Source organism: Rhinoderma darwinii, chromosome 2 (genome assembly GCF_050947455.1).
Source record: "Rhinoderma darwinii isolate aRhiDar2 chromosome 2, aRhiDar2.hap1, whole genome shotgun sequence".
Classification (NCBI taxonomy): Eukaryota; Metazoa; Chordata; class Amphibia; order Anura; family Rhinodermatidae; genus Rhinoderma; species Rhinoderma darwinii.
Window position 1 is genome coordinate 157624011 of NC_134688.1, and position 11733 is coordinate 157635743.

Consider the following 11733-nt stretch of genomic DNA (forward strand, 5'->3'; position numbering starts at 1 on the left):
GTGCTCCGGCTGGCTTGTGTGATTCCCAACCATGAAAAAGAGAACAACGTAGCATGCGAGCTGCGCTGTTTCCATAACTACCTTTCAGTTCTATGCGACTTACGGAAACAGCATTGCTCAGCAATCAACACTGTTTTCTTTTCATGGTCGGGAATTAAACGAGTCAGCCGGAGCATAGAGAGGTAGAACTTTAGGGTGCCCTGTTCTAGAGATAGATGAGGGTCCCGCAGGTGGCACCCGTATCTATCTGACATACATGTCCCTGATGGGAAAACCTTTTTAATCTCCAATAACTATGATAAAAGTTTGCGTGTACCCCCTGGACAGACTGCGTGGAATAGTCTATGTGATTACATCATACAGGAAGTTCTGCTGTCTGTATAACTGACACACATTTACCCACCTTGACTCAAGTAGAGAAAGTGTGTCACCAAAGTCTGAATTATACTGTCGCTATGCAATGACCTCAGTGTGGTAGATCTGATATCCAGTGACAGAATCAGTAAGAAAAAGAACAGGTATGCTATCGACACATGTAATTGCAAAATGTAACACGTTTTGAGCAAAATTTCGCTAAATTCAATCGGAAACATCCCCTATAAACATTTTATAGCATTGTTTTATTTAATATAACTTGATTATACTGTCTGACACATTTGTGCATTGCTTTGGAAATTATAGTTTAGATTTGTTCACAAAGAGTAATAAAAATAGTGAAATAAACAGAAATAAATGCCTAATTATCAGATGGTATTGGTTGATTATTGAAATGATTTTCCACTGTTCAGGTTTTTTTACACGTCTCTATTTATTCATGCTATGTGCATCTACATGAAATAACTACTGTTTTCTTTATTCCTATAACTGTAGAATATATTCATTTTTTAAATAATGATGTAAAAAAAAACAACGTTTTAAACTCTCAAATGACAAATAAATTATATTCTACATTACCAATTTTATTAAACAAAACACACATATTAACTGTGTATATTTTGCAATATATTAGACTAAATTATGAGCATTTACATTTTTACATTAAAACATTATATTTACTATAACGTTAAGGTCAATTTTAGCTCCTATTTTAAATAATTTAAAGAAAATAAGATAAAGTAACAACTATATTAAAAAGTTCAGCTTCCACGTTCATACTTGAATTGCATTAAGCACTTTTCTAATATCAACATTAAGGCGTCATGTAATCCTTTGCAGTTTGTTATAGATGTTATTTAACACTTAACTTTTGTGTTGACAGAAAATAAGTGTATTACAGCCTACAAGGCAATTGTATTTTTCACAGTAGAAAATCTAGTTCAGCAAATACATGTTTCAAATGGCCATGGAGGAGTGGTACTGAAAATGTATCTATTTCACAGTTTTCATACATTTCAGACACATGCATACAAATAAACACTTGCTAACTATGCACAACTAAAACATTAATAGAAACAATAATAAAGAGGATATAGGGACAGATATAGGACGCAGCAGGTTTTGAGCTCAGGCACCGGATAGTTGAATGGAATAGATATGTATATTTTTTTTACTTTACATTTCCACTTTCAAGCATGAACTAATAAAACACATTGAAAAGAATTACCAAGATATGTTAAAAAAAATTTCTTCAATAAACATTTATTTTGGTCGCTTACTATGATGCTGCTCTGTATTCTATAATATATATTTTTTACAACAAAAGGGCCATTTCTCTTATTGCGTTATCATAGTTTCAATTACTGTTATATTACTATGCTATAAACAACATGTCTGCACTACAGTAGAGCTCTGATGTGGGACAAATTATATTTTTTAATGATATTGAGAAACTTTTTTAAAATTATTTTGGAGGTGAAAATTTAAAAAAAAACACTGTTGTTTTTTTGTTTCATTTTTAAGGCATTCCCTGTGCAGTATAAATGACATGTTAACTTTATTCTGTGTGTTAGTACGATTACAACGATAACAAATTTATATAGTTTTTTTTATGTTTTACTACCTTTACAAAATAAAAACTATTTGTAGAAAAAAAAACAATTGTGTCGCCATATTCTGAGACTCATAAACTTTTTTATTTTACCATTGATGGGGCTGCGTGAGCGCTTGTCTTTTGCGGGCAAGCTGTAGATTTCATTGGTACCATTTTGGGTTACATACGACTTTTTTTTATAGCTCTTATTCCACTTTTGGGGGAAGCAAGTAGACCAAAAAGCAGCAATTCTGGCATTGTGAATTTCTTTTTTCTACGGCTTTCACCCTGCGGTTTAAATAACGTGATATTTTAACAGTTCCGGCTTTTACAGACGTGGCAATACCAATTATGTTTATTTTTTTATTGTTTTCATTTTTTACGTTAAAAATAGGAAAAGGGTTTTCTTTTTTTACTTTTAGTTTTTTTTAATGAATTTATTAAACATTTTTTTCATTTGTTTTTAGCCGCCCTAGGGCCTTTACCATGCGATCGTTAGATCGTTCATGCAATAAACTGCAATACTTATGTTTCGCCTATTTCTGTGCTCTCTGGCAAGGCTTACTAGTAGGACACAAAATGCAAACCTGGAGGCCATTATTAGTTCTCCTGGCTGCCATGGCAATCAATCAGCACCCCAGAATTCAGTGGACAAAGGAAGCCACCTCCTCTGTCTAACCATTTAGATGCTGCGGTCGCTATTGACCACGGCTTCTGAGAAATTAAATGGCCGGGTTCAGGGTTATCTCCGATCCCAGACATTGCAGGCAGGTGTCGTTTGCATGGTGCAGCTTTGCTTCTGAGCCTGCACTATATTGTGACAGTGGACATGTATAGTGGGTGTAGCTAAAGGGTTAATACAATAACAAATGTACAATAACAAAAAATATGTAATCATATATGGGTGACAGCATTAACTCACGAATGACACAAGAGTAGGGGTGGCAATATTTACAATATTAGACAATACAATATGGGATAAGATACAATATTGTTTATTTATTGGCTGATAAACAAAGGTATGAAGCTATTGTGTCACTGTTGTGATGTCAAAAATAAAATTATTTAAGAAGCTACCTACAGTTATAGTGCACAGAATGGAATTATATTTCTGAATTCATCTACCATGATTTTTATACTTGTAAAAAAAATTAAGAAAAGCACTGGTCTCATAAAAGATACAAGTTTAAGAGTTTCATATATAACATTCACATATTAAGATACGTATGAAAAATGCTAACAATAACAGGCAAGAAAGAAAAGGAAAAAGAGTGAAATAATAGTTGTTTTTGCAACATTATTTTGAACACAATGGGAGGCCTTAACCCCTTAAAAATAGTAAATATACTTTAAAAGTAATTAAGCCTAGCATACTTAGCATAAAACTCACAATTGCAATTACAAGGCACCCTTAATTGTTGGTGTTTGCATATGAACAGGCAACCTTCCAAATGCCCTTCTGTACCAAATAATTTAACATTTTCTTTTAGAGTATTGTTTACTGCTTAGACACTAGACACAAAGCTACAATGTATCAGTAAAGAGATCTAATAAAGCCAGTAGTGCAACTTATGCTGTATTGGTTGATATGGGTTACAGCATACTTGAACTCCCTAAATAAATAATGCCCGATCTGTGTCATTAGAGTTCAGTCCAGATGATCTATGACCTCTTAGGAAACTATAGGTTTGAGTTGAAGGCGTATTCCCAGAATTAACAGTTATCACCTATTTACAGGATAGGTGATAATTGTCTAATCGCTATGTGCCCCACCTGATCGCGAAAACAGGGGTCTCAAACCCCCCGTTCCTCAATGCTCGACTGAAATGAGGAGAGCTTTGAATGTAGCGGCGGTTGAGCATGCACGTTTCTGCTTTATTCAAATTTGGGAATGGCAGAGAAAGCCGAGTGCAGCGCTTGGCTGTTTCCATCAGGCCCATAGACATTAAATGGACCTGCGGTTAATGCTCGTTCGCCATTCCATTCAAGTTCCTCCTTACTGCAGAGGGTACCTAAGGAGGAACACAGGGGTTTGAGACCTCCGTTCTCGCAATAGGTCGGGGTCCCAGCATACAGACAGTTATCTATCCTATGTATAGATGATAATTGTCGATTCTGGGAATACACCTTTAATAGAATTGTTCACTTTTTATGGTTGAAAACATATTATCTCCTTTAACCATAACCAGGAATCATATCAAAGACATGACTTATATTTGGAAAATAAAAATAATTTTGTTATGTTGATAAATATATATTTTTATTTACCTTTGAATGCTGTATCCATTTTAATATGCCATTTTGAAATATGTTTACTACCACTTGTGTGTATATAAGCTTTTTTAATGTTTTACACAAATATTTACAAAATATACTTTTATAGTTGTTAGATCTTACAAAGGACCTCAGTGTATTTCATTGCACGCATACTTAAATTATAAGGTAGAAAAGAGACATAAATTTATTGGGTCCAACCTATTATTATTATCTTGCCATGTTTATCCAGAAGAAGGGAAAAAAAAACCCTATTAGATGTTCACCATGACGCTATACTGAAATGTACGCTCAGACGGAAAAACCTGTAGTGAGAAAACTAATGCAAAAGGTTATTAAATGTCACCTATATTTGGATAGCATATCAAACCTACATATTTTACACAAGTTGGCTTTGCACAATACAAGCATTGTTAGAATCCATGTTCAAAAAATTGATATTGTGACATAAGTTTAGGTTGATTTCCTACAAAATTTTAGCAAACAATTTTTTTGCAAATGCACTGTGAAGTAATCCTGTTAGTTGCTGGGGTTTAGATGAATACCAGCAAAAACAATCAAAAAATATATATATTTCTATATGTATCATTTGTAACAAAATTGTTTTACTATATATAATTTGGTATTGTGCACCTTACGTGATTTTCTATCAGATTTCAACTCGAATTTTAGAGGGCTATTGCCATTATTTGTACTATATGCATTATTTGCCAAGCCTGTTTAAATATCATTAGATAAGATGCCCCCTGTGAAAGTAGAGACAAGGAAAATACAAGTGAACTATGGGATATGAACGGTCATTCAATTGTTTACCAGCTTTACTGAGAACATAGTTAGCTAGAGATCACTTGAGATCTATGGGGTATACATGTGAGTAGGATTGTTTCTGCAGCAAGTGCACGGATTTCTGCAAGTTTCGTTCAGATGAAAAGGGCAGTCACAGAAAGTTATGCAACAAATCTGCCAATGTAATAACTGTGTACTAATAATATACATTGTTGTGGCTCCTCACAATGACTGCAGCACTAGAACTACTGCCATACAATTATTACACCTATTAACCCCCTAATTCAACTTTACCCTCAACTATGCCTGAACGACCATTTCCGTGCAATAATTGCTTATATTAATTATAACTGTAAAGGATTAATTTACAATAACTGCAAAGTATTTAGGTCTACCAACAAGTGGAAATGACAGAAATAGTATGAATAGGCTTGAAAATGCCTTCAGTGGGAAGGCGAAACGTTGTTCATAGAAAGTGTGTGTGTGTGTGTGTGTGTGTGTGTGTGTGTGTGTGTGTGTGTGTGTGTGTGTGTGTGTGTGTGTGTGTGTGTGTGTGTGTGTGTGTGTGTGTGTGTGTGTGTGTGTGTGTGTGTGTGTGTGTGTGTGTGTGTGTGTGTGTGTGTGTGTGTGTGTGTGTCTCACGTTTCAATGGGAGTTGATTTCAACAGGAAGGAGGAGATTGAACCATTTCCTTTTGTAGCATTTTTCCTTTGTCCCTGTTTAGAGCTGTATTTACAAGGCAGTACAGCCATGACATACACTTGTGTAAATAGACCCTGAGATAAAGGTGGGTAAGTGTGTTGTGTATACATAAACACAGTTTGTGTAATCAGTTGTGTTATTACAATACAAGAGGACACATGGAAACCTCACTTCCATGATTTAATGACCAATTACTACATGTATGATAACAGAGCGGGTCCCTGTGTTATTACAACCAGCACACGGCTCTATATTATTCAGGCCTACTGCCATGTGGAAGAGACACCAACGTGTCGTGTATACCCCAGGGTGTATTTCTCACAGTGTGACCACATCGTATTTACTACACGTTGCCCCGCGGATTTATCCGCCAGGTTGTGAGCGTGTTTACGGGAATCACGGCGGTCCCTGGCTGCACGTCGTTGGTCTTCACACACGTGATGAAACCACATGATGTTTTCCTATTATTCCCGTGCCTCTTTATAAACACGGTGTAAGTGCCTGGTTCTTACAATTGAGCGCCATGCCGAAGCACCTGCCGGCGGTGTGTGTGTAACATGAGTGTGTATTAGTATAGTATCACACACAACGAGGTCATGAGAACACGTTGCGTTGTGTGTTTGCTGCTGCGTCGTCTTGTGCGGACTCGTAGTACAGCGCGCATATGTGTGTAGTAAGGGGGCGCAGCACTTCCCCCGTGCGCCGAGGGCTGGCGGCCTGCTGATTGGCTGAGCGGCGGGTCGGAAGTCCATTTTTTTTATGCTAATGATCAAGCTGGGCTTGTAGATATTTACGTTCATGCGGGAGCCGCCCTTCATTCACCCACATGGTCGGATTCAGACATCATTCGCGCCACTTTCGCGATCGTATTGATAATGGGGAGTCGCTCGCCCTCCTGAGGGGGCTTGTGAGGTGAGTCCGTAGTGCTCTTTGTGTGGGGGGCTGGATGTGAGGCTTGTTTTCACGCGGCGCTTTATTGCTACCAGGCAGAGGTGGGAAGCGTGTGAAGATGGAGGCTTTACTCCTCTAGCGTGCGGTGTAGTGAGAGTGCACGGCGCTGTGCCGTCAGTGTGTTTATCATAGTGGAGGCAGAGCGCATGGCAGCCGAGGCTCCCATAGTGCGGTAGAATGAGGGAGATTTGAAACGCGTGCTGCAGTGCTCTCTCTCCTCCCGCTGCAAGTCAGCACTTGGGAGGGGGCCCGTGTGTTTATCTAATGCTCGGCTCGAGCTCTCGGGAGGCAAAGTTTATGGCTAAACAAAGCAGTCCACGAAGCTGCGGTCTAGGCCGTGTGGCCGCCGCCGGCCTGTGGGCATACGTTATCCCTAGCAGTCCTCTATTGTCTCCGGACATGGTCTCATTGTACCCGTTCCCTCAGGTATTGTCCGGCGGCCTCAATCCCCCAGGGACAAAGCCCTTTGTGTGTGTGCTGCGGGTCCCGGAACTTCTCGCACCCCCACTTATCCTCACGCAGGGTCATTGTGTGAGGTGCTCGGAGTCACGAGAGTGCACTTGGCTTGTCGTGACCTTCCCTCTCCCCGTCACTCGCAGGCTCGGCACGGCCGTGTTTGTTTACATCCCTTGTAGTGAGTCCAGGCCGCGCAGCCCGCTCATTAATTGGGAAAGCGGCAGTAACAGCTGAAGGACTCTACGGCGCCATGTTAGGCGGGAGAGCGAAGTGTGGGGGAGGGGAGGCCACACAGTACATGTACTTTAGAGCTGCGCAGGATAGTGCCGAGGCCTCGCGTTAGATGCCTGTCTGCTGCAGCTTCACCTCACTAGTAAAGTGGGAGGGGGCTGCACGCAGCCTGGAAAAGGAAGTGGAAGCCATTGGAGCTTCGTTGTAGAATTGGTTCTGTGTATTGTGAATAAATCACTGGCGCATTACTGCGCATCCTTGTGCCTCCCTCATTTCTCAGGGTTCGTTTGAGGTACTGTATGCGCATAGGGCCAGGCTGTGAATGCGCAGCGCCCCTAGCGGTTATGGGAACAACAGCAGCAACACGTGCTGTTTCCATGAGGGCCGCAGAGGCGCTTCTCCCCGCTCTATCCTCCCTTATTACCTGACGGGCACCCCCAGAACCGCTATACGAGTTGCAAGGCCCTTCACGTGCACCTCTGCGGAGATCCATTGTGTTCTGTTGGAGACGGTGATAACGTGTATGTACCTCGCCACGATACATGTGCATGCCTTACACCACAAAGGAGCAGTCACATGTCGTGTGGCTCAATCAATACTTCTAAGGTTACCTAATACTTTGTCACTCGTGAGGGGGTTCCACATTTTATCACATTACGTCCCCAAGTAAGTTTCATTATAAGATTTCCCATAGTTGATAGTATTGATGATTCTTTCTGCTTGGCTTTGTCATGCTTTATCCAGGACCTGATCATACAAGTTATGAGCCACTTTCCTTCTATAAGTGTCTACAGGGCTATATATTATCTGATGGCTTTTTTTTTTCTGTCTATATTTATACTTAAATTAACTGCTTTATTTTAACATAATAATCTTTGTATTAAATATACTGTTCAGTTTGCAGTAATTCTACGTTTTTATTTTGCAGATCTTTGAAGGGCAGAAGCATTGGTATCGCTAAGTGTCAATGGTAATGCCAAAGTGCTTACAGTGCAGGTAGTTATATAAAGCAACCTACTGCAGTGAAGGCACTTGTAGCATTATGTTGGCGGAGGTTGGCGCGCGGGTAACTTATCGGGTACACCTTGTGCTTTTTGTTCTAAGGTGCATCTAGTGCAGATAGTGAAGTAGATTAGCATCTACTGCCCTAAATGCTCCTTCTGGCACAAGAAGTACTGTTAAGCGGTTTCCATTGAATTTCTACAGATTTATTGTTTTCTGATGCCTAATGCAGTCTTCTGTAAGTTTTGCATAGTTGCACTACAAGAAGAATTGAGTTGTGCAAATCTATGCAAAACTGATAGCGGTCTGTGCTGTCAGCTGTGCCACAACGTGACCGTGGAGGGAGTGATCGCTGTATTTTGGCTTTAGCAGTGCTAAAGTGCTTATAGTGCAGGTAGTGTGTAGCGTTCTACTGCATCATGAGCACTTAAAGTACTACTGGCTGCAGATCGTCTACTAACCTATGTTTTCTTCAAATCCAGTTTCCTCGGGTGTCCCATGAGTAGTTTTGCAGGTTTGCGTCCAGCTGCTTTAAGGCTCGCTGTGCAAATCCATGCAAAACTGATCATGTCACCACATACTGCCGGATGGTAAAGAAAGATATGCCCCTTTCTGTGCAGGTTGGGATTGATTGCAATGCTGTTGTTGTTTATGTGGTATTGCACTTGTCCCGGCCTGTTGAGGATAGTTGGGATTTATCTTTTTATTTTGTGAATGTAATACAGTTGTCACATGGTATTGTGTTTAAAAATGTTTGGTTTATGGAGTGCCTCATAATTTATAAATAAAACTGTTCGGTCTTTAAGCACGTTTACCTACATTTTCTTGCACTACTGCTGTTTAAGTATTTAATGCATAACCATTATATGGGTTGTCTGGGACACTTACGACATGCAGGCAGATAGTGTACATCAAAATACGTAATACTCACCTGGTTAATGCTCCAGTGGTTTCTGCCAGGCTCTTTAAAGAGGCTCTGTCACCAGATTTTGCAACCCCTATCTGCTATTGCAGCAGATCGGCGCTGCAATGTAGATAAGAGTAAAGTTTTTCTTTTTAAAAAACGAGCATTTTTGGCCAAGTTATGACCATTTTTGTATTTATGTAAATGAGGCTTGCAAAAGTACAACTGGGCGTGTATTGTGTTCGTTACATCGGGGCGTTTTTACTTCTTTTACTAGCTGGGCGTTGTGTATAGACGTATCATCCACTTCTCTTCACAACGCCCAGCTTCTGGCAGTGCACAGACACACAGCGTGTTCTCGAGAGATCACGCTGTGTCGTCACTCACTTCCCGCCCCAGGTCCTGCATCGTGTCGGACGAGCGAGGACACATCGGCACCAGATACTACAGTTGATTCTGCAGCAGCATCGGCGTTCGCAGGTAAGTCGATGTAGCTACTTACCTGCAAACGCTGATGCTGCTGCAGAATCAACTGTAGCCTCTGGTGACGATGTGGCCGACACGATGCAGGACCTGGGGCAGGAAGTGAGTGACGACACAGCGTGATCTCTCGAACACGCTGTGTGTCTGCACTGCCAGAAACTGGGTGTTAACAAACAGAAGTGGATGATACTTCTATACACAACGCCCAGCTAGTAAAAGAAGTAAAAACGCCCAGATGTACGCACATAATATACGCCCAGTTCTACTTTTACTGTAAACACGCCCAGTTGTACTTTTTCAAGCCTCATTTGCATAATTACAAAAATGGTCATAACTTGGCCAAAAATGCTCGTTTTTTAAAAATAAAAACGTTACTCTTCTACATTTCAGCTCCGATCTGCTGCAATAGCAGATAGGGGTTGCAAAATCTGGTGACAGAGCCTCTTTAACTTTAAGGGACTGATGGCGTCCTGTTCCGTCCATGCAGCCAATTACTGTCCTCATCAAATACATGCTGTTCTTGCCAGCAAAAGCGCGGAGGCCAGTTATTGACTGCAGTGGTCACATGAATGGAACAGCACTACCTATAAAGAGATTGGCTGAGACTACCGCAGCAGCGGCTGGGGATTTTCCAGATGAGTATTATGTTTTATCACATCCCCTGCCGTCGGCTTGTTTTTTTCTTTTTAAATTTCCCAGACAACTCCTTTTTAAATGGGGTTTTCCCAATTGGGTACTAGAACGCATACCACATACTCTAGTGAAAAGGATTCTAATTGACTGTTTTTTGTTTTTAATAATAAACTTATTACTTTTGATGTCCCATTTGCTTTATCCCATAGTGAGTGGTCCCTATGCGCCTGACATGCCACCTCTCCCACAGTTCCTCGGCACAACTTTCCATACGTGAGCTCTACTGTGCATCCACGATTCTTCACCGTAGGGAACCTGATAGTGGTGCATGCGCAGAAACACCAGTAAGCACTGAGGGTTCAGGAACAGATTTGAAACTGAACCACTACTGCGCTGGCATGAACACCAAACTATATTGCTGCTGGTGGACATCGCCAGCGGCAACCAAACTAGAGGAAACATGGGTGCAATTCCAAAGATAGAGCTTTATTACAAACACCTTTTATTTTATTTTTTTAAAGGAACAGTGTCATCACAAATAATTTTTTTATATGTTAAAGATGTTAGTGCCTTAATATAAACGTTTATTTACATTTGTGTGTTTGTGTTTTACTGTTTCTTATTTTCACACTTTTTCTTCCCTATGGGGGCTGCCATTTTTTGTTCCATTTCTGTGTGTGTCGATTAACGACACACACAGACATGGAATACGGCAGCCACAGTCCCATAGGGACTGCGAACGGCTCCCGTCCCATTGACTGCCGTGTACGGCGTCTGTGTGGGAACTGCGCATGCGCCGCTCCCACACAGTCCTATTCGAAATTGGCGCCGTCCGGCGCCATTTTCCTGTGGACCGGAAGTCGCGGCTGGACAGTAATATTACTACTTCCGGTCGCGGCTTCCGGACAAGTGCACATGGAACAGCGGCAGCAAAGGGAGCGGACGGGCCGCGGCGGCAGGAGCAGGTAAGCGATTTCAATGTATGTTAGTGTTTGTGTGTGTTTACTACTGCATGTAAACCTACTACACTGTGGGTTACCTCAAAAAATGGCGACACACAGTGTAGGAGGTTAAACCTTTCAAACCCCTCGTTTATCCCGGCACTAGCCAGGATAAAGGAGGGGGGGATGCTGAGAGCTCACTAGAGCGATAGCTTTTAACCCAATGTTGCAATGCTGCAATTTTGGGAACTAGCTCCAAACAGCTCCATCTAGTGACCAAAAATGGGTAGTATTATAAATTTGAAAAAATTTATAATATTTCCTGACTCGCGAAAAAAATAAAAAAAATTTGAACTATGTTTAATCACCCACACACTAAATGTTTAAATTTTAAAAAAAAA

At 40.8% G+C, this 11733-nt stretch overlaps 1 long non-coding RNA gene across 1 annotated transcript; it reads left to right on the forward strand.

Annotated features, from left to right (window-relative positions):
- Window positions 1–6556: 6556 nt before the first annotated feature.
- On the forward strand, window positions 6557–10957 carry LOC142740848 (uncharacterized). The gene is made up of 3 exons (XR_012880897.1): window positions 6557–6643; window positions 8298–8365; window positions 10601–10957. It is a non-coding gene; the product is annotated as an uncharacterized LOC142740848 (long non-coding RNA).
- Window positions 10958–11733: the final 776 nt, after the last annotated feature.